General features: G+C 37.4%; 1 pseudogene; it reads right to left on the reverse strand.

The window, feature by feature from the left end:
* Nucleotides 1-4,224: 4,224 nt before the first annotated feature.
* LOC102956313 overlaps nucleotides 4,225-23,887 on the reverse strand; it is a 128,680-nt pseudogene continuing 109,017 nt past the window's right edge.

Consider the following 23,887-nt stretch of genomic DNA (forward strand, 5'->3'; position numbering starts at 1 on the left):
TGAAACAATGAAATAAGAGAAAAATAATCTTAGGGCACCTGGGTGGCTCAGTGGGTTAAGCATCCAACTTCGGCTCAGATCATCATCTCATGGTTTGTGGGTTCGAGCCCCTTGTCAGGCTCTGGGTTTACAGTTCAGAGCCTGGAGCCAGCTTTGGATTATGTGTCTCCCTCTCTCTCTGCCTCTCCCCCACTCATGCTCTGCCTCTCTCTGTCTCTCAAAAATAAATAAATGATAAATGTCATGATAGCATGACAGCCCCAAACCTGTGGGATGCAGCAAAGGCAGACATAAGAGGGAAGTATATAGCAAGACAGGTCTTCCTTAAGAAGGAAGAATGGTCTAAAATTCATTGCCTCTTCAGAAGCTGAGTGACAAGTCCCAAGCTTGCCAGGATTTACAGACCTAGAGGTAAACATAAACTCATTTTACATAGATGCTAAAGTGACAATGAGTCTTAGTTTCTGCTGCCTTATGTAGGAAGGACTTTGGCATCTCCCCTGATGCTCCTCACGCCATGATATTTAGAGTCATAAATATTTTAAACTTCCCAAGAAGTTTATGTCTCACAAATACTCAGGTTCTTATTTTTTTCTGTTCCAATCTCTTTTCTAGATGTATTGCTCATCGCATGGATTTGCTGCTCTACCAGAGGCAGAGATCCAATTAAGGGACATCATGAACAGATGGATCGAGCTGTGGTATGAAGGGGGTGTGGATCCTGAGAGAGAATTGGTTAACTGACACCAGAGATACATGAAATGGACGGAAAATCAAAATGAATGTACATTAACTTGAATTTTCTATCCCATTATCTTCATTAATACGAGTTTACTGTGCTAAAACATTCTTGTTCAGCAATGTAAAATTCCAAAAAGTTTCATTCCAGGAACTTTTTGAAAGATACAGCAACTCTTCAATGGGAAGCATCAAATAATAGTTTACACCTTACAACTCTTTTAATCCCTTACTACAAATCTTTGCCTGGCTGTTCTTACCAATTCTAAATTATTCCATCACGATTCTTATCCTAATTGAGCCCCTCCTCTGAAGTATCCTCTATAAACAAGACATCAAAATCTTAACAAATATCCCAACTTTGTCATTCTCTCTCAGAGATGTTACTAAGACACTGTCAAAGTGGTGTTCTCATGTTAGAATGTGAATATTTTTCTTTTTCTGAACAAACAGGACTTTCTGACAGAGATAAAGAGCTCTCTATAATGATAAAGACTCTATCTTTTTTTCCTAAAATCATTTACTTCTCATATTCTAAGGTGATAGTTTTGGAGCCATGTGTTTATATTTAAAATAGTAATAAAACCCAGAGCCAATGATTACATTCTAAAATGTGAAAACCTAGGTGATTTTCCCCTTCTCTCCCTAAGAAAGGATTTGTTTACGTTCCAAACTAAAAAAAGACCCATCTATCTCTACACAGACTGGAGTGAGGAGTGGGGTTACTATGCCAACACCTATATATTAAGCTTCTAATTTCAAAATTTTGATTCTTCTCCTATAGTATAGGTCCTCTCTACTCCCTTCCACATGCAGGTCTGTTTGGCTCTCACCATGTTGCCTCCTGGAGGAAAATGGAGCATGGACAAACAGTACTAAGATATTCTATAAATAAATAATCAGTTTTGCCTTTGATCCAGAAACCTTGTATATACTGTCAGAATAAAATAAAATATAAATATATATTCACTCCTTATCATATAAGCATTAAAATTAGCCTCCTGTTACTAATAGGCTGTTTTGGTGACATTTTTGAGAACCAGTATTCTATGGTGCTGAAATTCACAATGGTTTTGTGAAGAAAAAAAGGAAAAGAGGAAAAGAGAGGAGAGGAGAGAGGAGAGAAGAGAAGATAAAAGTGAAAAAAGAAAAAAGAGAAAAGAAAAGAAAAGAAAAGAAAAGAAAAGAAAAGAAAAGAAAAGAAAAGAAAAGAAAAAGATCACCTCAGCTATTCAGTCTTTGCAAGCTCTGAAAGCACCTTGATGGTAGCAAAGCTTCAGAAAGCACCATGCTCCTTCGTTGTTTGCTTCCTTCCCCTATTACCCTACAAAACCCCACATAATCCACAAACAAGACATAGATATCAAGTTTTGCAAACTAATGCCTAAGGGATTAATCGGTCCATTTATTACAGTAAAACTCCAACTAGGGCTCAGTAAAGACACCTTACTATAATCCAAAATATTTCTATGGCCCAAATACCCCTACATGACACACAAGAGATTCAGGGCAATGAGTGACTCTCTACATCTCCAGTAAAATGTTAAGTTTTTTTTCAAAGCTTTTCAGATGGAACCATGTGTTATACTGTTATTCCTGCCTTTGCCAAAAAATTTCAGTCAGCCTCCAAAAGTCTGTCCTATATTCCCTGTGCTCACTTCGTCCTCCAGCCTCTCTGCTGTCCTGCTATAATCCTAAATTCCCAGTATAAAAGTCATCCAAACACTGAAAGATCGCTTCCATGCTTCATCATTCTGGTTTGAAATTTCATAGATTTTAATGCGGTCTTATTTTTAACATGTAAAACTATATAAAATGTGGTGCTTCTTAAGTATTTATGTGTCTTACAAATTACTTTGGGTCTTGTCACATTGCAGATTGTGATTCAATAAGCCCAGGTAGGGTTTGCGTGTCTGTATTTCCTACAAGCTCCCAGGTGATGCTGCCATTGATGGTCTAAAGACTCCACATGAGGTAGCAAGGTGTTATAGGAAAACAAGCCTCCAGAAGAGTTTGCACATTTCAATAAATGTAAGGAAGACCTTCTAACACAGGATGAGCTATTATTGATTAAAATGCGGAAGCCAACTGTGTAAAGATGTGAGAATTGCCCTTCAAAGGGAATTAGTGATAGCTGGATACTAAATTCTTGCCTTTACCTTCTCTTTTCCTCTGTTCTTTTCCTTCTTCTCTTCCCATTGTGTCTAAATACCCATTCTTGTTTCTTCTTTTGCATTTATGTACTAATACTTAATCTCCTTTTATCCCCTTCCATTCAACTTCTAAAGAAATGATTTTTATATTTCTACTTATTACTTTCAGGTTCATTTCCAAATTGTCTTGCTAAACTCTGCATGGTTCCATCTAACTCGCCCACATTCAGGATGATCTCATAAAGAAATGGGCTATCAATATTGCACAATCATTTTTGAGGGGCATTAAAAAGATTGAGGCATTGTGAGTTATGCTAGACCAAAAGATACATAATATTCTCTAACAGTAAGCTTCCCCAAGTGTAGCTTAAGCAAGTCTGTAGTGATTATATTTTGTTTTTATTTTTATTGTCTAAATGTTTTTACTTAAAACAAATCATTGTGCCAAGAAAGAGCTGACTTTCCCCATTCCAAATTAAAACACACCACAATAGGGGCAAATGTGGTTTAGTAGGATTGGTCCACTATGTGAATGGATATCCTTCTACTCACTGTGGTTGGGGCAACTTAATTCATCAGCAGTCATTCTTACACAATGTATCAACCCCAAAGTATTAATGTCACACAAAAGGAAGTGGTCTTAATATCATGAGTGGGGCAGTATGTTCTACAAATGCTAAAATGTAGAAGCACGAACACAAAAATTAAATAATTCGGATAATTTTCCATTTCTGCTTACTCCTGTAATAAAAAGTAGTGTTGGGGTCTGACACCTAGATTTGGTTTTTATTCTGGCCATTTACAAAGTGTTTCCCCATCTGATTTGTGTCAGTAGGGTTATGGATAAAAGTTCATTAACTTTAAAAAAAAATTTAGTGTTTATTTATTTTTGAGAGAGAGAGAGAGAGAGAGAGAGAGAGAGAAAGAGAGAGAGCACAAGCAAGGAAGGAGCAGAGAGAAAGGGAGACACAGAATCCAAAGCAGGCTCCAGGTTCTGAGCTGTCAGCACAGAGCCCGATGTGGGGCTCGAACTCATGAACCGTGAGATCATGACCTGAGCTGAAGTCAGACGCTCAACCGATGGAGCCACCAAGATGCCCCAACTTTTTTTTTTTAATTTTAGAGAGAGAGAGAGAGCATGTGAGTCAGGGAGAGAAGTGGAGGGGGAGGGAGAGAGAGACAGAGACAGAGAAGGAGAGAGAATCTTAAGTAGGCTCCATGCTCAGGGCAGAGCTCGATGTGGAGCTCTATCCTACAACCCTGCAATCATGACCTGAGCCAAAATCAAAAGTTGAACACTCAACCAATGGAGCCACCCAGGTACCCCAAAATTTCATTCACTATGGAGAGAGGTGTAACTACTCCTTCCTCCTCTACTTGCTTTCATGCTCATGTTCTTTGGGGTGGTTGCTATCTGAGTATTTTATAGCCACTTGGCTATTTGGCTTCTTCCAAAAACTTGTCCAAATCAAGGACCTTCCTCAAACTGAACTGGTCCTTCTCGGCCTTTTTGTCTGTGGCCCAAACCAGAAAACTCCTTATTGAGAACAAATCTGTTGGTCTTTATTCTGGCTTCTAGGTCATCACCATACCTGACCTTGTCCAGAATTTTACTGGGCCTGTAAATATTCTGAACCATTATCTTTGACACCTCTGCAGACTTGATCACAAACGTTGTAAATTTCATTTTTTACACCTGTAAAAATACTGTCCATACGCTTGGATTGCTTGAAGAGCTCTTGGTCATACTGAACGTCTTTGGACATCTGAGGATTGGGCACATGAAGAGCGATGATGTCACTGATACCTCGATTTTCATTTGTCTGTAGTTTTGACCGTTTATTAGGAGCTTCCCTGGAAAGATTCCAGTCATGTGGTCTGTCTTTTTACCTGTCATGCCAGATTTCATCCCTCCCATGGGCCTCCCAATCCTCTTTTTTCACATGGGTTTTGATGCCAGCTCTTCTCTCACTGGCTTTCTGGGCTGTTTCTCTAAGATTCTCTCCATGTTTCTTCTTTTCTTTTTGAGCCATCTTTCTCTCTACTTGAGAATGCATTTTTACAGCTTCATGAACATTCTGGCCAGCAATATAGTGGGCTTCTGCCAGCTTGGCAATGTTCTCATTGAGACGAAATGTCTGCAACCCTCTTCTGCTCGCAGCCAAACATTTGTCTAATGGAATTGTACAACCCTTTGCATTTTTCCGGTTTGAAATATAAGGAGGAATCTTCCATTCTTATGGCTCCTTCATGGTCATCTTTTGGCTAGGAGAATGCATAACAGGCACAGGAGGAGAAGGTGGTCCTTAGGGAGCGTTCTTATTAATCTTGAACCTTGGAGGTTCCACTGGATCTTTCAGCATTCTCACCATCCAAATAACTCTGTTTAGCTCCAGAATCGAAAGCCACTCTTGGTTGAGATGGTGAGTATCAAATACACGGAGCAGCAGCCAGTTTATTAGCTGCTCACACTGGCATGGCTGCAGCAACCTTCTATGATACAGATTTTTCTAGGGCTACCCTTGTCTTTTCTGTTAGCTCTTTAATGGCTTCTTCATCAGGTCTTTGCAGGTCTGGATCATCTGCATTCATGGCTTCCTTGGGAACCAGGTCAGTGTACTTGCCATAAATGACCTTGTCGTTTGACTGTCCTGGCTGAGCAATTGCATTATATTTAAATTTCCTTCAGGATCTACCTGAATGGCGTGTGCATTTGACATTTTTTTTTCTTTCATCACATATCTAGTGGATACTGGGCAATATAGGTCTCTGGAAAAGTACCTCCATCTCCAAAATCCTCTAATAATCACAGTATCCAGTTTTTCTGGTACCCCATATGGTCTTTGAGAGACCAGAGAGGTCCTTCGTGATCTCTGGGGTCTTCCCTTTTCTTCGGCCTCAAGCTAGGTGAAGGTAAAAAGCTGGTAAACATCTTGTTCTTCCAGAGTGAACCGTAATGATTTTTTTCAGATGTTCTCTACTGTATCATCTTACCTACTATCTTCAACACATACACATACACACATAATTTTATTATAAACATTGTATTAGCTTTACCGAAGCCATTTTACAGGTATATTGTTTTTCAAAAAAAGAAACATTCTGAACTTATTGCTGTTTTGATCTTTTATTTCTTTTTTTGTGTTTCTTCTTTTATTTTAACGTATTTTATACAGATGCAGGGACAAAGTTAAAATGTGAAATAAATTTTCTGCAAATAGATTGTCTTGTTTGGAGAGCATAAATAAATCTGAGTACTATAATTTCTTTTCTAGTTGAAGTAGAAAAGGGGTATATAAGTTAAGGTTATGAGATAAAACTAGTTTTTTATGGTATTAATTTTTTTTCTTATTTTGGCTTTTTGCTACATTCCTGTCTTGTGACTAAGATGAAAAGTAGAGGAAGCTTGCAAGGAAAATCAGCTATAGAGACTGTGAGATCATCAGTATAAAAGATAAAAACAACTACCAAGTTTAAAAAGGTGGAGAGGGCAACACATGCTTAGAGAAAAATAATAAACTAGTTGAATAGAACTAGGTTCTAGAGAAGTGAAAATTTAGGAGTAGCAGATATGCAATTGATAAGAAAAATTAACATATACCTTAATTTTTAATGTTATTGTTCATAATTTTCTACCTTTGTTCTTATAATTTTTTTTTTCTTGGCTAATATTCAAACTGAAAACAGTTTCCTACAGTGAATTAGGTGCTATGCATAGCATAGAACTGGGGATGATGTGCACTGGTTCATTGAATTTACAATCCAAGTTAATATTATTGTGTAATGCTTCAGTGAGTGTGGTATACCTAAGAGGCAAATAAACTCTATCAGGCACCAAAGTGTCATTTGCTGTACCAGAAGCAGTAACAGAAATGGAACCCCAGTGTTCTGGAAGAAGATGTTTGCCTCTCGTGGGTGATCATGAGAAACTAATTTGCTCACAGTAGGATTGGATGATGATTGTGGCAGATTTGTCTTTACTTCTTTTTATTAAGGGCACAAGATCACAAAATTACCATTTGTATACTTGGGAAAACCAAAGATAACATTCAAATATAAAAAGAAAACACACATATCTACATACACTAACACATGGTCAGAATAAATGAATTGTCAAGCCTCAAACTTAGTGTTTTTCTGATGTATTTTAGTTTTTACTTCAGTATTAGAGTTCATCAGATATATTAAAGATATATATGTGAAAGACTAACTGTTTCTTGGAATGCCTAAATCAAAAAAAGAAAAAGAAAAAAAAAACTATGAATTTATGAATAGGAACAAGAAACTGTAATCTACTTGACTTTGGAGTTGACATCGGGGATGTATAGATAAATCCAAGGGTATGCTTAATTTAACTCAAAACAATATTATTTAGATCCGTCAAATGAAGAGGTTTGATAATTAAAACAATAATTTTACCATGGGAAGTATGTATACTGTCTGTTTAATTGTGAACCCACTGCTTATAATATTGTTTCACTGATTTTCTGAGACAGAGATCCCCAAATGCTGTGGCCATTTATTGTTCTTTTTTGTATACCCATGGGATAGGTAGCAACAAATGAGGAGAGTACACCTCTTAAATCATTTCACAAAATGTTCAGATAATTTCTACCCAGGAATAAAAGGACAGAACTAACATGCATAACATAAATACTATTAGATAGCAACTCTGATAGGTCATTTACATATGATATCTTATATAATTGCTTAGAAGTAAATTAATCTACACATTATCATTTTGGAATGTGAAGCTTAAATAATCATTGAGCTGGCATCTGTATGTTGTGTGAACATGCTGTTCACACTTGGTCCTGTCTACTACTCTTTTTTCCTTTAGATATATTATAGATATTAAGAATAATTATAAATTAAAACCAAAAAGATAGATGATAGGAAAAATGAGAACCACAAAACATATGAGTGCAAAAATTTCAGAAAAGTGTATTTAAAAGGCAAATAAGTTCATAAAATATTATTTCTTAAATGGATTATATTATCAAAATTGATTGAGCAAAGCTCACAAAAGTATACTTAGCACATTTTTCATTAATTATAATAGCATAGCCCCTTGTCCACTCACACTCTGTCTCTCTTTCTCTCTCTTTCTCTCTCTCTCTCTCTCTCTCTCTCTCTCTCTCTCAAAATAAACATTTAAACAAAAGATGCAAGAGGCTGGTGGTTAAAGGTGCCAAATGGCAATTGGGCTGCCTGGGTTTGAATTCCAGATCTTTCTCATAGCATCTGTGTGACAGTGGGCATGATAAGAATTCCTGTCTCCTCAGGTTACTGAGTAGCCTGGATTAAACAGGTTAAAACTCATGAAGCCCACAGATCAGTCACTGACACATAGCAAGTGGTCAGTAACAAATAACTGCTGAAATGTGCTAACAGCCGTCTGGCTCGTCCACACAGGGTCTGCTCCAGGACCCCCAGAGCATGCATTTTTTTGAAATATAATTTCTTTTCACTTACATACATAACGCTTTTTGAGGGATTTCAAGGATTTAAAAAATATATATAATTAATGATTTTATAGTCATTTTACTTTTCAATGTTATCTTTTATAATATATTTCACACTGCTCTAATGTTTTATATGAATTAAAAACTTGATTGATTCTTGGAATATCATACAAATTGCCTTTAAATGTTTTTTTTTTAATGTTTATTTATTTTTGAGAGAGAAGAGATGGAGAGTGAGAACACAAGCAAGGGAGGGGCAGAGAGAGAGGGAGACACAGAATCGGAAGCAGGTTCCAGGCTCTGAGCTATCAGCACAGAGCCCAACGTGGGGCTCAAACTCATGAACTGTGAGATCATGACCTGAGCTGAAGTCGGACACTCAACCAACTGAGCCACCCAGGTGCCCCTAAAGGTTTGTATTTTCAAGATGTATTTATTACAAAGTAAATTAAAAGAACTTTGTAAATTGCACATAAACACGATTGTTTAATTTGTCACAGCACATTTAAAGCATTCAATAGCAGTCAGAAAAGCTCTAAAATTACTGCAACTGTAGATATACAGATACCATTGTTCTAGCAAATAATTCTAAATCAGCGTATTTTATTACTTGCCAATCTCAATAGCTAAATTTTATAACAAGTAATTTTTCTTTTCTATTACCCTTATTTTAAACTCCTAGTAAAGGAAAATACAGATTTTATAATTTGAGAGTATACCTTTTTACTCTGATGTTTAACCAAAATCATTAAATGTTCATTTCCAAGTATACTTAATGAATACTCGAGTAGAAATAATGAGTTCCTTAAATATGCCTGACTTTAAGCAGCCGATTTTTACCATTTCTTCAGTTGCAATAAATATCCATTTCTGTTCACCCAGAAGAAATAATTTCTGGCAAATCACTTCTAAATTCAAATGTATGTTGATCTTATTTACTAAATCTTACTTAACAATAAACAGTAACAACCAACACTAACAACAATAATAAAATTTATGACTTGGCTGCCCCACCATTTAATTGGATATAATCTTTAATTATTGAAACTAATCACCGTCTATACAAAATCCATTATATTTTTTGTTTGTGGCTTCTGTATTTTACTGCATTATTCAAGCAATCTATCATCAGAACTAAAAGAAGTATGAATAAAGCACATACATTGTCTCATTGAATGGATATATTGAAAACAAAATTTAACTCAACTTTGATTTCCTTTCATATTTCAAACAAATGAACCAATTCATTGCTGGCTTAAGTACTTCTATGAATTAAATCACAATTATTAGCATATGTTGCCTGACTGAGGAGTGTCGGCTGATACAGGAGTATCATAATGAATCCAAAATAAATCTAAAGGTATTTGTAAAATACTTACAAACTATTACCATCCAGAATTGTTGCTAATTATCTTCTATTATAAGAAAAGCTAATGGGCACTTTTATCAATTATCTGTGATGTTTCCAAAAATTCTAACATATATAATTCTGGGTATCAGAAATGTTGCTTAAATTGTTCAAGTTTTAACCATTTGCAGGTGGAGGGGTCAGACATGATTCCAAACTTCTCAGGATGTAGTATTTGCAAACATTTGTGCATGTGTTATGCTTCTGCAGGGTTTCTCATTCTCCTGATAAGTACACTTAGTACTTAGTCATCATATAGCACAAACACGAATGTATGTAGCCTAGATGTCTATGAAAATGAGCCTTTTATCTATCCATCTTTACATATAGTGCTCTAGTTTTCATTTCTGAATTTCATATAGATGCTTTACTGCCTCTATTATTTCTTTGAAAAATATGCTATTAAAGAAATGAAAGTATATGTATATTTGACAAGTCAAAAGTTAATTCAGAGTTAGATGGTGGAGTAGTAGGGGGACCTGGGCTTGCCTCATCCCTTGAATACAGCTAGATCAACATCAAATCATTTTGAACACCTAGGAAATCCATCTGAGGATTGGGAGAAAGGTCTGCACAATTTGAGAGAGAGAGAGAGAGAGAGAGAGAGAGAGAACTTGGCAGGTATGAGGTGCAGAGGCATGAATTGGGGGAGATAACAGCTTCAGTGCCACAGAGGGTAGGGAGCCCTTTTCATGAAGAGAAGCAAAGAAGGGGAGAAAGCATCACATTGGATTTGTGCATGAAAATCACCACCCCCCCCCCCAAATCACTGACTGGGGAATAGGGAGGAACAGACTACCACAAGTTTTTGCAAACAGTTGAGCTCAAATATTGAGGTTTTGAAAGTTGGTGCCATTCACTGAAGTTGATCCAGGCAGACAGTGGTGCTCCTGGGGAGAAGGAGGGCTGAGGCCCGGGAGTGGACAGCAGACAGTGTAGTGTGGGAATCCACTGGGTGGCACTGGGAGACAATATTCCTTTTCCTAGAGTGCATTTGGAAGAGGGTATATTGATTCTCCAAAGACAAAAGACCTGGCTGAGTCTTTGAATAGCACTTCAAAGATAGGGGACCGAGGTGTGCCCAGAGGGTGGATAACCTGATCACAGCTTCTCGCTGTGCTTCACCATAAATTCCAGGCACCTGTGCAGCCATGTGATTGCTTTTCTGGGACAGAACAGTGCCAGCACAGTGCTGCAAGTCTCTTCCCCAGAGGAGGGTAGTGGGTCCGTACCTTGCCAGTTCCCTTAAGAGTTAGAGTCCTGAATTCCCACAGCACGCCAGAGAGAAAACACTGTGGCACCACGTTAAAAGCCCAGACACAGGAGTTGAGAGTGGGGACCTGACAGAAACTGAGAACTCAGAAAAGGAGATTGCTCACTCATCTGTGAGGGTTTTCTGGAACGGCAGCTGGTGAGAAATCCCTGCCCTGGGGATGAGAGAGAGGGGTGGTGCCATCTTCCCCCAGTTCACAAGCACTGTGGGACTTCAGTGAGCAACACAGTGCCCCAATGGAGGCTGGAGGCCTCCCTGTGCCCTGCAGGGGCATCTTTACTAGGGAAGGTCTGACTACCAGCCAGGATAGCGGGCCTTTCCCCCAGAAGACCAACATAGGACCCCCATGTGCACCAAGACTACTGAACATAGAGTGCTCCAAAGCGTTGGCTTTAGTTCTTTATTTTTTTTTATTATTATTTTTTTTTAAACCAGGCTTACAGTTTTTTGTTTTGTGTACATTTGTTTTTGTTTCTGTTTTTTCATTTCCTTTCTCTGTTTTTTTGGGATCGGGCTTTCTTTCTTTCTTCCTTTTCCTTCCTTCCTTCCTTCCTTCCTTCCTTCCTTCCTTCCTTCCTTTTTCTTTGGAATAAGGCTTATAGTTTTTTTGTTTGCTTGCCTTCTTTTGTTCCTTTTCCTTTTCTCTTTTTTTTAGAACAGGTTTTGTTTTGTTTTTGTTTTTTAATGAGGCTTATTTTAACAAACAAGTCAAAGCACACCTAGTTAAAGGTGCAAACACTGCCCACTACAAGCAAGGAGGAACTCTGCAGAGGACTGACATAGAGGAAAGAACAGCCAAATCACAATAGCAGAGTGCACACAGCATACACCAGAAACAGGTCCTGAAGTGCCAGGACCTGAACAGTGTATGGCCCCTTCTTAACATAGCATTACTCTCAGGAACAGGAAACATAAGAAACTTTAATTACAGACAAAAGACAAAAACCTAGATAAAATGACAAGATGGATGAATTCTCCCCAAAAGAGAGATCAAGTAGAAACCACAGCCAGGGATTTTCTCAAAAGAGATATAAACCATGTATCTGAACAAGTTTTAGAACAGCAGTCATAAGAATAGTAGCTGGGCTTGAAAGAAGCATAAAGGACAAGAGAGAAACACTTGTTGAGGAGATAAAAGACTGAAAAACTAGTCAGGCTGAAATAAAAAAATGCTATCCCTGAGAAATAAAACTGACTGATGTAATTACAATGAGGATGGAAAAGCAGAAGAAAGAATAAGTGATATAAGAAGATAAAATTATAGACAATAATGAAGCTGAAAAGAAGAGGGAAAGAAAACTATTGGATCATTAATAGAGACTTAGGGAACTCTGTGTTTCCATGAAGAGCAATAATGTCCTTACCATAAGAGTCCCAGAGGGAGAATAACAGGAAAAGGGAGTAGAAAGTTTATTTAAACTTAATTATAGTTGAGAACTTCTCTAATCTGGGGAAGTAAACAGGCAGTCAAGTCCAAGAGGCACAGAGAACTCCCCTAAAATAAATACAATAAATAAATAAATAAATAAATAAATAAATAAATAAATAAATCAATCTTAAAACAAAGACATATCATAGTGAACTTGCAAAATACAAAGACAAAGAGAGAATTCTGAAAGCACCTATGAACAAAAGGCCCTTAACCCACAAGGGAAGACAGATCAGGTTTGCAGCAGACCTAGCCACAGAAATTTGGCAGACCTGAAGGGAGTGGCATGATATATTCAATGTGCTAAATGGGAAAAATATGCAGCCAAGAATATTTTATCCGGCAAGACTGTGATATAGAATAGAAGGAGAGATAAAGAGTTTACAAAACAAACAAAAGCTAAAGGAGTTCACGAACACTAAACCAGCTCTGCAAGAATTATTAAAAGGGACACTTTTAGTGCGAAAGTGAGGCCAAAGTGACAAAGACTAGAAAGGATCAGACACAATCTACAGGAACAGTGACTTTACAGGTAATACAATGGTACTAAATTCATATCTATCAATAACTACTCTAAAGATAAATGAAAAGATGGACTAAATGTGCCAATCAAAAGACATAGGGTATCAGAATGGATAAAAAAAATACCCATTGATATGTTTCTTATAAGAGACCATTTTATATCCAAAGAAACTTCCAGATTGAAAATGAGGGGATGGAGAGTCATTTATCATGCTAAGAATATGAAAAGAAAGCTGGAGGAGCCACATTTGTACCAGACAAACTCGATTTTAAACCAAACACTGTGTAACAGAAGTGCACTGTATCATAATTGAGGGGTCTATATAACAAGATCTGGCAATTATAAATATTTATGCCCCCAACCTGGAAGTAGTCCAGCCAAATATATAAGTCAATTAATAACAAATTTAAAGAAACTCATTGAAATAATACAATAATAGTAAGGCACTTTAACAGACAAATCATCTAAGCAGAAGATCAATAAGGAAGCAATGACTTTGAATGACACACTGGAACAGATGTCCTTAACAGATATATTTAGAGCATTTGATCGTAAAGAAGCAAAATACCTTTGTGTGCACATGGAACATTCTCCAGAATAGATCACATACTGGGACACAAATCAGGCCTCAACCAGTACAAAAAGACTGAGATCATACCATGTATCTTTTCAGACTGCAACACTATAAAACTAGAAGTCAGCGACAAGAAAAAACTTGTGAAGGCCACAAACACATGGAGGTTAAAGAACACCCTACTAAGGAGGGGCACCTAGGTGGCTCAGTCCATTAAGCATCTGACTTCAGCTCAGGTCATGATCTCTCAGACTGCAGTTCATTGGCAGCTCAGTGCCTGGAGCTGGCTTCTGTATTCTGTGTCTCACTCTCTCTCTTCCTCTCCAAAAATAAATAAACATTAAAAAAAGAACATCCTACTAAGGAATGAATTGGTAAACCAGTAAACTAAGAAAGAAATCAGAAAATACATGGAAGCAAATGAATATCAAAAGACAACAGTCCAAAATCTTTAGGATTCAGAAAAGGCAGTCATAAGGGGGACATAAATAGCAATACAGGCCTTCTCAGAAAGCCAGAAATATCTCAAATACACAAACTAACTGTTCACATTAAAGGAGCTGGAGAAATAACAGCAAATAAAGCCCAAAGCCAGCAGAAGAATGGAAAAAATAAAGAATAGAGCAGAAATAAATAATATGGAACACTTCAATAAACAAACAAACAAGCAAACCTAATAGAACAAATCCACAAAACCAGGAGCTTGTTCCTTGAAAGAATTAACAAAACTGATAACCCCCTATCCAGACTTATCAAAAAGAAAAGGACTCAAGTATTTAAAAAAAATGAAAGAAGGGAGATCACAACCAACATTGCAGAAACACAAACAATTACAAGAGAATATTATGAGCAATTATATGCCAACGAACTGGGCAATCTGGGAGAAAGGAGTAAATTCCTAGAAACATATAAACTACCAAAACTGAAACAGGAAGAAATAGAAAATTTGAACAGACTGTTAACCAACAGAGAAATTGAATCAGTAATCAAAAGTCTCCCAACAAAGAGTCCAAGGCCACATGGCTTCCCAGGGGAATTATACATTTAAAGAAGAATTAATACCTATTCTTCTGAAACTGTTAAAAAAAATAGAAATGGAAGGAAAACTTCCAAATTATTTCTATGAGGCCAGAATTACCTTGATTCCCAAACTGGACAAAGACATCACTAAAAAGAATTACAGACCAATATCCCTGATGAGCATGGATGTAAAAATTCTCAACAAGATATTATCAAATCGAACCAAATAGTAATTTAAAAGTATTATTCACCACAATCAAGTGGGATTTATTCTGGGCTGCAGGGGTGGATCAATATCTGCAAGTCAGTAAATGTGATATACCCCATTAATAAGAGAAAAGATAAGAACCATATGATCCTCGAAATTGATGCAGAAAAAGCATCCTCAAGAACATAAGGATAGAAGGAACATTCCTCAATCATAAAAGCCATATATGAAAAACCCACTGCTAATATCATCCTCAATGGAAAAACCTGAGAGCTTTTCCCCTAACGTCAGGAACACGACAGAGATGTCCATTCTCATCACTGTTGTTCAACATAATATTGCAAGTCCCAGCCTCAAATCTTATAACAGAAAGAAATAAAAGAAACAAGTCAAAGTTTTGCTATTTTCAGATAACATTGTATATTCTATGTAGAAAACATGAAAGATTCCACCAAAAAATTGCTAGAACTGATATGTGAATTCAGCAAAGTCATAAGATGTAAAATCAATGTACAGAAACATGTTGCATTTCTATACACCAATAATGAAGTAGCAGGAAGAGAAATCAAGAAATTGACCCCACTTATAATTGCACCAAAACCCATAAGATTCCTAGAAATAAACCTAACCAAAGTGGTGAAAGATCTGTATTCTGGAAACGATAGAACACTTATGAAAGAAATTGAAGAAGACATAAGGAAATGGAAAAATGTCCCATGCTCATGGACTGGAAGAACATATATTGTTAAAATGTCTGTACTATCCAAAGAAATCTATACATTCAAGGCAATCCCTAGCATTTTTCACAGAGGTAGAAGACATACTTCTAAAATTTGTGTGGAACCAGAAAAGACTCCCAAATATTCAAAGTGATATTGAAAACCAAAGCAAAGCAAGAGGCATCAAAATTCTGCACTTGAAGCTATATTACAAAGCTATAATCATCAAGACAGCATGGTACTGGCACAAAAACAGACACATAGATCAGTGGAACAGGACAGAGAATCCAGAAATAAACCCACAACTATGTGGTCAACTAATATTCCAACAAGCAGGAAAGAATATCCAATGGAAACAAGACACTGTCTTCAACAAATGGTGCTGGGAAAATTGAACAGCGACATGTAGAAGAATGACCCTGAACCACTTTCTTACGCCATGCACAAAAAATAAATTCAAAATGATGAAAGACCTAAATGTGAGACATGAAACCATCAAATTCTTAGAGAACAGAGGCAATAACATCTTTGACCTTAGCCATAGCAACTTCTTACTATACACATTTATGGAGGTGTGGAAAACAAAATCACAAATGAACTATTGGGACTTCATTAAGGTAAAAAGCTTCTGCACAGTGAAGAAACCAATCAATAATACTAAAAGGCAGCCTACAGAATTGGAGAATATTCTGTCATTGGAGAAGATTGGAGAAGATATGTCATTTGCAAATAACATATCAGATAAAGAGCTAGTATCTAAAGTCCGAGCTTATCAGACTCAACACCCAAAAAATAAGTAATCCAGGTAAGAAATGGGCAGAAGACATGAACAGACATTTGTCCAAAGACATACAAATGACTAACAGACATATGAAATAATGTTCAACATCAGTCATCATCAGGAAAATACAATCAAAACCACAATGAGACAGCATATCACAACTGTCAGAATGGCAAAAATCAACAACTCAGAAAACAACAGATGCTGGTGAGTTTGTGGAGAAAGGGGAACACTCTTATCTTACACTGTCGGTGGGAATTTAACTGGTGCATCCACTTGGGAAAACAGAATAGTGGTTCCTCAAAAAGTTTTAAATAGAACTGTGTTATTACCCAGCAATTACACCTCTAGGTATCTATCCAAAGGAAAGAAAAACACTGACTTGAAAAGACACATGCAGTCCAATGTTTATATTAACACTATCAATAATAGCCAAATTATGGAAAGAGCCCAAATGTCCAACGGTTGATAAAAGGATAAAGAAAATGTGGTTTTATATGCAATGGAATATCATCAGGCCATCAAAAAGAATGAAATCTTGCCATTTGCAATGATGTATATGGAACTAGAGTATATTATGTTAAGCGAAACAAATCAGTCAGAGAAAGACAAATACCATTTGATTTCACTTATATGTGAAATTTAAGAAACAAAACAGATGAACATAGCGGAAGGAAAGGAAAAATAAAATAACATAAAAACAGAGGGAGACAAACCATAAAAGACTCTTAACTATAGAGAACAAAGTATGGGTTTCTGGAGGAAAGGTGTCTGGGGGAATGGGCTAGATGAGGGATGGGCATTAAGGAGGGCATTGTTGTGATGAGCACTGGGTGTTAAATGTAAGCAAAGAATCGCTAAATTTTACTCCTGAAACCAATACTATACTATGTGTTAACTAACTTGAATTTAAATAAAATCTTAGAAGAAAATAAAAGTTACTTCACTATATCTAAACTTCATTTCACCTCTATATTCAGAAAGCATTTGAAAACTAATAGCAAACTCATGAGATAAAAATGAAGCATTTAGTGAATAAATGCTAAATAATTATGAAATTTAATTTAAAATTTTATGATCAGTGCACACATACAGTTGATATACAGTATACATTTTTGTGTATATATCTATCAGTATGATATATATACACGATAATTACTGTTAATTGGTAGATTTTTATTATCAAAAAACAACAGTTTTGATTTTTTTTCAAATTAGTTGTATTCTTTTTTGAATGGATGAAAAGCAAAGAATATTATTTCTGATATAAACTTACCCTTCAAGTAGATGATACTACAGATGTTCATAAGAGTACATTGAGTGGTGTATATTTTAAAAGAAGAGGTGCTTTCCAACTTGAAAATAGTATAACAAAAAAACTTAGCGTTAAATATTATGAGGAATTGAAGAATTATAGCAACTGATATATTTAATTTAAAAACTTGAAATAGGGGAATCAGGAAGATGGCGGCGTAGGAGGACACTGGGCTCACCGCGCTTCCTGCTGATCACTTAGATTCCACCTACACCTGCCTAAATAACCCAGAAAACCACCAGACGACTAGCAGAATGGAGTCTCCGGAGCCAAGCGCAGACGAGAGGCCCACGGAAGAGGGTAGGAAGGGTGGCGAGGCGGTGCATGCTACACTGACTGGTGGGAGGGAGCCAGGGCGGAGGGGCGTCCGCCGGCCAAGTAGAGCCCCCGAGTATGGCTGGCAAAAGCGGAAGGGCTGGACGGAGTGTGTTCTGACAGCAAGCGGGACTTGACATCTTGAAGGTTATAAGCTAACAGCCCTGCTCGGAGAACTGGAGGGCTGGAGGACACTGGGAGGGAGAGTTGTTAAGCTGAGCCCCAGAGGACAGAGCTCAGATTGGCGGGGAACAAAGGCGCTCACCAGCGCCATCTCCCTCGTCCATCCCCCAGCCAAAATCCCAAAGGGAACCAGTTCCTGCCAGGGAACTTGCTTGCACCCAGCAAACACCCAACACTGTGCTTCTGAGGATCCATCCCTCTGGCAGGTCTGACTCCTCCCAGTGCTGCAGGGCCCCTCCCAAAGCAGATCTCCAAAGGAAAAGGGAGCTGAGTCTGCCCCTCCCGCCCCTGTGCACCCTGCCGATCCACCCCAGCTAATATGCCAGATCCCCAGCACCACAACCCTGGCAGTGTGCAAGTAGCCCAAACAATATAACAGAAAGTGAATTTAGAATAATAGTCATAAAATTAATCTCTGGGCTTGAAAACAGTATAAAGGACAGCAGAGAATCTCTTGCTACAGAGATCAAGGGACTAAGGAACAGCCAGGAGGAGCTAAAAAATGCTATTAATGAGCTGCAAAATAAAATGGAGACAACTACGGCTCAGATTGTAGAGGCAGAGGAGAGAATAGGTGAACTAGAAGATAAAATTATGGAAAAAGAAGAAGCTGAGAAAAAGATAAAAAATCCAGGAGTATGAGGCGAAAATTAGAGAACTAAGTGATGCACTAAAGAGAAATAATCTACGCATAATTGGTATTCCAGAGGAGGAAGAGAGGGAAAGGTGCTGAAGGGGTACTTGAAGAAATAATAGCTGAGAACTTCCCGGATCTGGGGAAGGAAAAAGGCGTTGAAATCCAAGAGGCACAGAGAACTCCCTTCAGATGTAACTTGAATCGATCTTCTGCACGACATATCATGTGAAACTGGCAAAATACAAGGATAAAGAGAAAATTCTCAAAGCAGCTAGAGATAAACGTGCTCTAACATATAAAGGGAGACCTACAAGACTCGTGACTGATCTCTCTACTGAAACTTGGCAGGCCAGAAAGGATTGGCAGGAGATCTTCAATGTGATGAACAGAAAAAAAATATGCAGCCGAGAATCCTTTATCCAGAAAGTCTGTCATTTGGAATAGGAGAGATAAAGGTCTTCCCAAACAAACAAAAACTGAAGGAATTTGTCACCACTAAACCAGCCCTACAAGACATCCTAAGGGGGATCCTGTGAGATAAATTACCAGAGACATCGCTACAAGCATGAAACCTACGGACATCACAATGACTCTGAACCCATATCTTTCTATGAATGCAAATGTACTAAATGTGCCAACCAAAAGACATAGGGTATCAGAATGGGTAAAAACAAGACCCATCTATTTGCTGTCTACAAGAGACTCATTTTAGACCTGAGGACACCTTTAGATTGAGAGTGAGGGGATGGAAAACTATTTATCATGCCATTGGAAGTCAAAAGAAAGCTGGAGTAGCCATACTTATATCAGACAAATTAGACTTTAAATTAAAGGCTGTAACAAGAGATGAAGAAGGGCATTATATAATCATCACAGGGTCTATCCATCAGGAAGAGCTAACAATTATAAATGTCTATGCGTTGAATACATGAGCCCCCAAATATATAAAACAATTACTCATAAACATAAGCAACCTTATTGATAAGAATGTGGTAATTGCAGGGGACTTTAACACTCCACTTACAGAAATGGATAGATCATCTAGACACACGGTCAATAAAGAAACAAGGGCCCTGAATGATACATTGGATCAGATGGACTTGACAGATATATTTAGAACTCTGCATCTCAAAGCAACAGAATATACTTTCTTCTCGAGTGCACATAGAACATTCTCCAAGATAGAGCCCATACTGGGTCACAAAACAGCCCTTCATAAGTATACAAGAATTGAAATCATACCATGCATACTTTCAGACCACAATGCTATGAAGCTTGAAATCAACCACAGGGAAAAGTCTGGAAAACCTCCAAAAGCATGGAGGTTAAAGAATGAATGGGTCAACCAGGCAATTAGAGAAGAAAGTAAAAAATATATGGAAACAAACGAAAATGAAAATACAACAATCCAAATGCTTTGGGATGCAGCGAAGGCAGTCCTGAGAGGAAAATACATTGCAATCCAGGCCTATCTCAAGAAACAAGAAAAATCCCAAATACAAAATCTAACAGCACACCTAAAGGAAGTAAAAGCACAACAGCAAAGACAGCCTAAACCCAGCAGAAGAAGAGAAATAATAAAGATCAGAGCAGAAATAAACAATATAGAATCTAAAAAACTGCAGAGCAGATCAAGGAAACCAAGAGTTGGTTTTTTGAAAAAATAAACAAAATTGATAAACCTCTAGCCAGGCTTCTCACAAAGAAAAGGGAGATGACCCAAATAGATAAAATCATGAATGAAAATGGAATTATTACAACCAGTCCCTCAGAGATACAAGCAATTATCAGGGAATACTATGAAAAATTGTTTGCCAACAATCTGGACAACCTGGAAGAAATGGACAAATTCCTAAACACCCACAGGCTTCCAAAACTCAGTCAGGAGGAAATAGAAAGCTTGAACAGACCCATAACCAGTGAAGAAATTGAATCACTCATCAAAAATCTCCCAACAAATAAGAGTCCAGGACCAGATGGCTTCCCAGGGGAGTTCTACCAGACGTTTAAAGCAGAGATAATACCTATCCTTCTCAAGCTATTCCAAAAAATAGAAAGAGAAGGAAACCTTCCAGACTCATTCTATGAAGCCAGTATTACTTTGATTCCTAAACCAGACATAGACCAAGTAAAAAAAGAGAACTACCGGCCAATATCCCTGATGAATATGGATGCAAAAATTCTCAAGAAGATACTAACAAATTGAATTCAACAACATATAAAAAGAATTATTCACCATAATCAAGTGGGATTCATTCCTGGGTGGCAGGGCTGGTTCAACATTCGCAAATCAATCAATGTGATACATCACAATAAAAGAAAAGATAAGAACCATATGATCCTGTCAATCGATGCAGAAAAGGCCTTTGACAAAATTTAGCAACGTTTCTTAATAAAAACCCTCGAGAAAGTCGGGATAGAAGGAACATACTTAAAGATCATAAAAGCCATTTATGAAAAGTCCACAGCTAACATCATCCTCAATGGGGAAAAATGAGAGCTTTTCCCCTAAGACAGGAATACGACAGGGATGTCCTTCTCACCGCTGTTGTTTAACATAGTGTTGGAAGTTCTACAGCAATCAGACAACAAAAGGAAATCAAAGGCATCAAAATTGTCAAAGATTAAGTTAAGCTTTCACTTTTTGCAGGTGACATGATATTATACATGGAAAATCTGATAGACTCCACCAGAAGTCTGCTAGAACTGATACATGAATTTAGCAAAATTGCAGGATACAAAATCAATGTACAGAAATCAGTTGCATTCTTATACACTAATAATGAAGCAACAGAAAGACAAATAAAGAAACTGATCCCATTCACAATTGCACCAAGCATAAAATACCTAGGGATAAATCTAACCAAAGATGTAAAAGATCTGTATGCTGAAAAGTATAGAAAGCTTATGAAGGTAATTGAAGAAGATATAAAGAAATGGAAAAACATTCTGTGCTCATGGATTGGAAGAATAAATATTGTCAAAATGTCAATACTACCCAAAGCTATCTACACATTCAATGCAATCCCAATCAAAATTGCACCAGCATTCTTCTCGAAACTAGAACAAGCAATCCTAAAATTCATATGGAACCACAAAAGGCCCCGAATAGCCAAAGTAATTTTGAAGAAGAAGACCAAAGTGGGAGGCATCACAATCCCAGACTTTAGCCTCTACTACAAAGCTGTCATCATCAAGACAGCATGGTATTGGCACAAAAACAGACATATAGACCAATGGAATAGAATAGAAACCCCAGTGCTAGACCCACCAACGTATGGCCAACTAATCTTTGACAAAGCAGGAAAGAACATCCAATGGAAAAGACAGTCTCTTTAGCAAATGGTGCTGGGAGAACTGGACAGCAACATGCAGAAGACTGAAACTAGACCACTTTCTCACACCATTCACAAAAATAAACTCAAGATGGATAAAGGACCTGAATGTGAGACAGGAAACCATCAAAAGCCTAGAGGAGAAAGCAGGAAAAGACCTCTCTCACCTCAGCCGTAGCAATTTCTTACTTGACCCATCCCCAAAGGCAAGGGAATTAAAAGCAAAAATGAATTACTGGGACCTTATGAAGATAAAAAGCTTCTGCACAGCAAAGGAAACAACCAACAAAACAAAAGGCAACCAACGGAATGGGAAAAGATATTTGCAATGACATATCGGACAAAGGGCTAGTATCCAAAATCTATAAAGAGCTCACCAAACTCCACACCCAGAAAACAAATAACCCAGTGAAGAAATGGGCAGAAAACATGAATAGACACTTCTCTAAAGAAGACATCCGGATGGCCAACAGGCACATGAAAAGATGCTCAACGTTGCTCCTCATCAGGGAAATACAAATCAAAACCACACTCAGATATCACCTCACGCCAGTCAGAGTGGCCAAAATGAACAAATCAGGAGACTATAGATGCTGGAGAGGATGTGGAGAAACGGGAACCCTCTTGCACTGTTGGTGGGAATGCAAATTGGTGCAGCCACTCTGGAAAACAGTGTGGAGGTTCCTCAAAAAATTAAAAAATAGATCTACTCTGTGACCCAGCAATAGAACTGCTAGGAATTTATCCAAGGGATACAGGAGTACTGATGCATAGGGGCACTTGTACCCCAATATTTATAGCAGCACTCTCAACAATAGCCAAATTATGGAAAGAGCCTCAATGCCCATTAACTGACGAATGGATAAAGAAATTGTGGTTTATATACACAATGGAGTACTACGTGGCAATGAGAAGGAATGAAATATGGCCCTTTGTAGCAACATGGATGGAACTGGAGAGTGTGATGCTAAGTGAAATAAGCCATACAGAGAAAGACAGATACCATATGGTTTCACTCTTATGTGGATCCTGAGAAACTTAACAGAAACCCATGGGGGAGGGGAAGGAAAAAAAAAAAAGAGGTTAGAGTGGGAGAGAGCCAAAGCATAAGAGACTCTTAAAAACTGAGAACAAACTGAGGGTTGATGGGGGTGGGAGGGAGGGGAGGGTGGGTGATGGGTATTGAGGAGGGCACCTTTTGGGATGAGCACTGGGTGTTGTATGGAAACCAATTTGACAGTAAACTTCATATATTGAAAAAATAAGAAAAAATAAATAAAATAAAATCAAGGATGGAAAAACAAACAAAAAAATAAAAACTTGAAATAAAAAAAACTGGTGTATATGTGTGCCATGTGTATAAGTGAAAATAAACTTAAAAAAAAAATCAAAGCACCAATCCCAAAAACACCAATCCCTAATGTTTACATGTGTTTATCTCTGTGACCTAAACACTGCTTAGTTCAAAAAGACCAATTTGATGTCTCATAGTCAACACAATTTTAAATCACACATGTATAATTTTTAGTCATTGTTAATTAAACAGCACTGACATCCTTTGTCCTTTGAGATTATCCAAGGTAATGTGTCCTCTCTCATTTTGTTTATGCTTGTAGTTTCCCTGAAATTATCATTCTTAACTTAAATATTCCAAAACAGTGATACAGAAAAGATAAACTATTTGGAAATCATCACTGGTAGGTTGTAAATGAAAAAATAATTATAGTTGGGTAGACTTGTAGGGAAAATTTTAATGCCAAACAAAATATGACTAAGGAGATTATATAAAGGAAAAACTCCTTACATGTCTT

This window comes from Panthera tigris, chromosome B1 (assembly GCF_018350195.1).
Source record: "Panthera tigris isolate Pti1 chromosome B1, P.tigris_Pti1_mat1.1, whole genome shotgun sequence".
In the NCBI taxonomy this organism is placed as follows: Eukaryota; Metazoa; Chordata; class Mammalia; order Carnivora; family Felidae; genus Panthera; species Panthera tigris.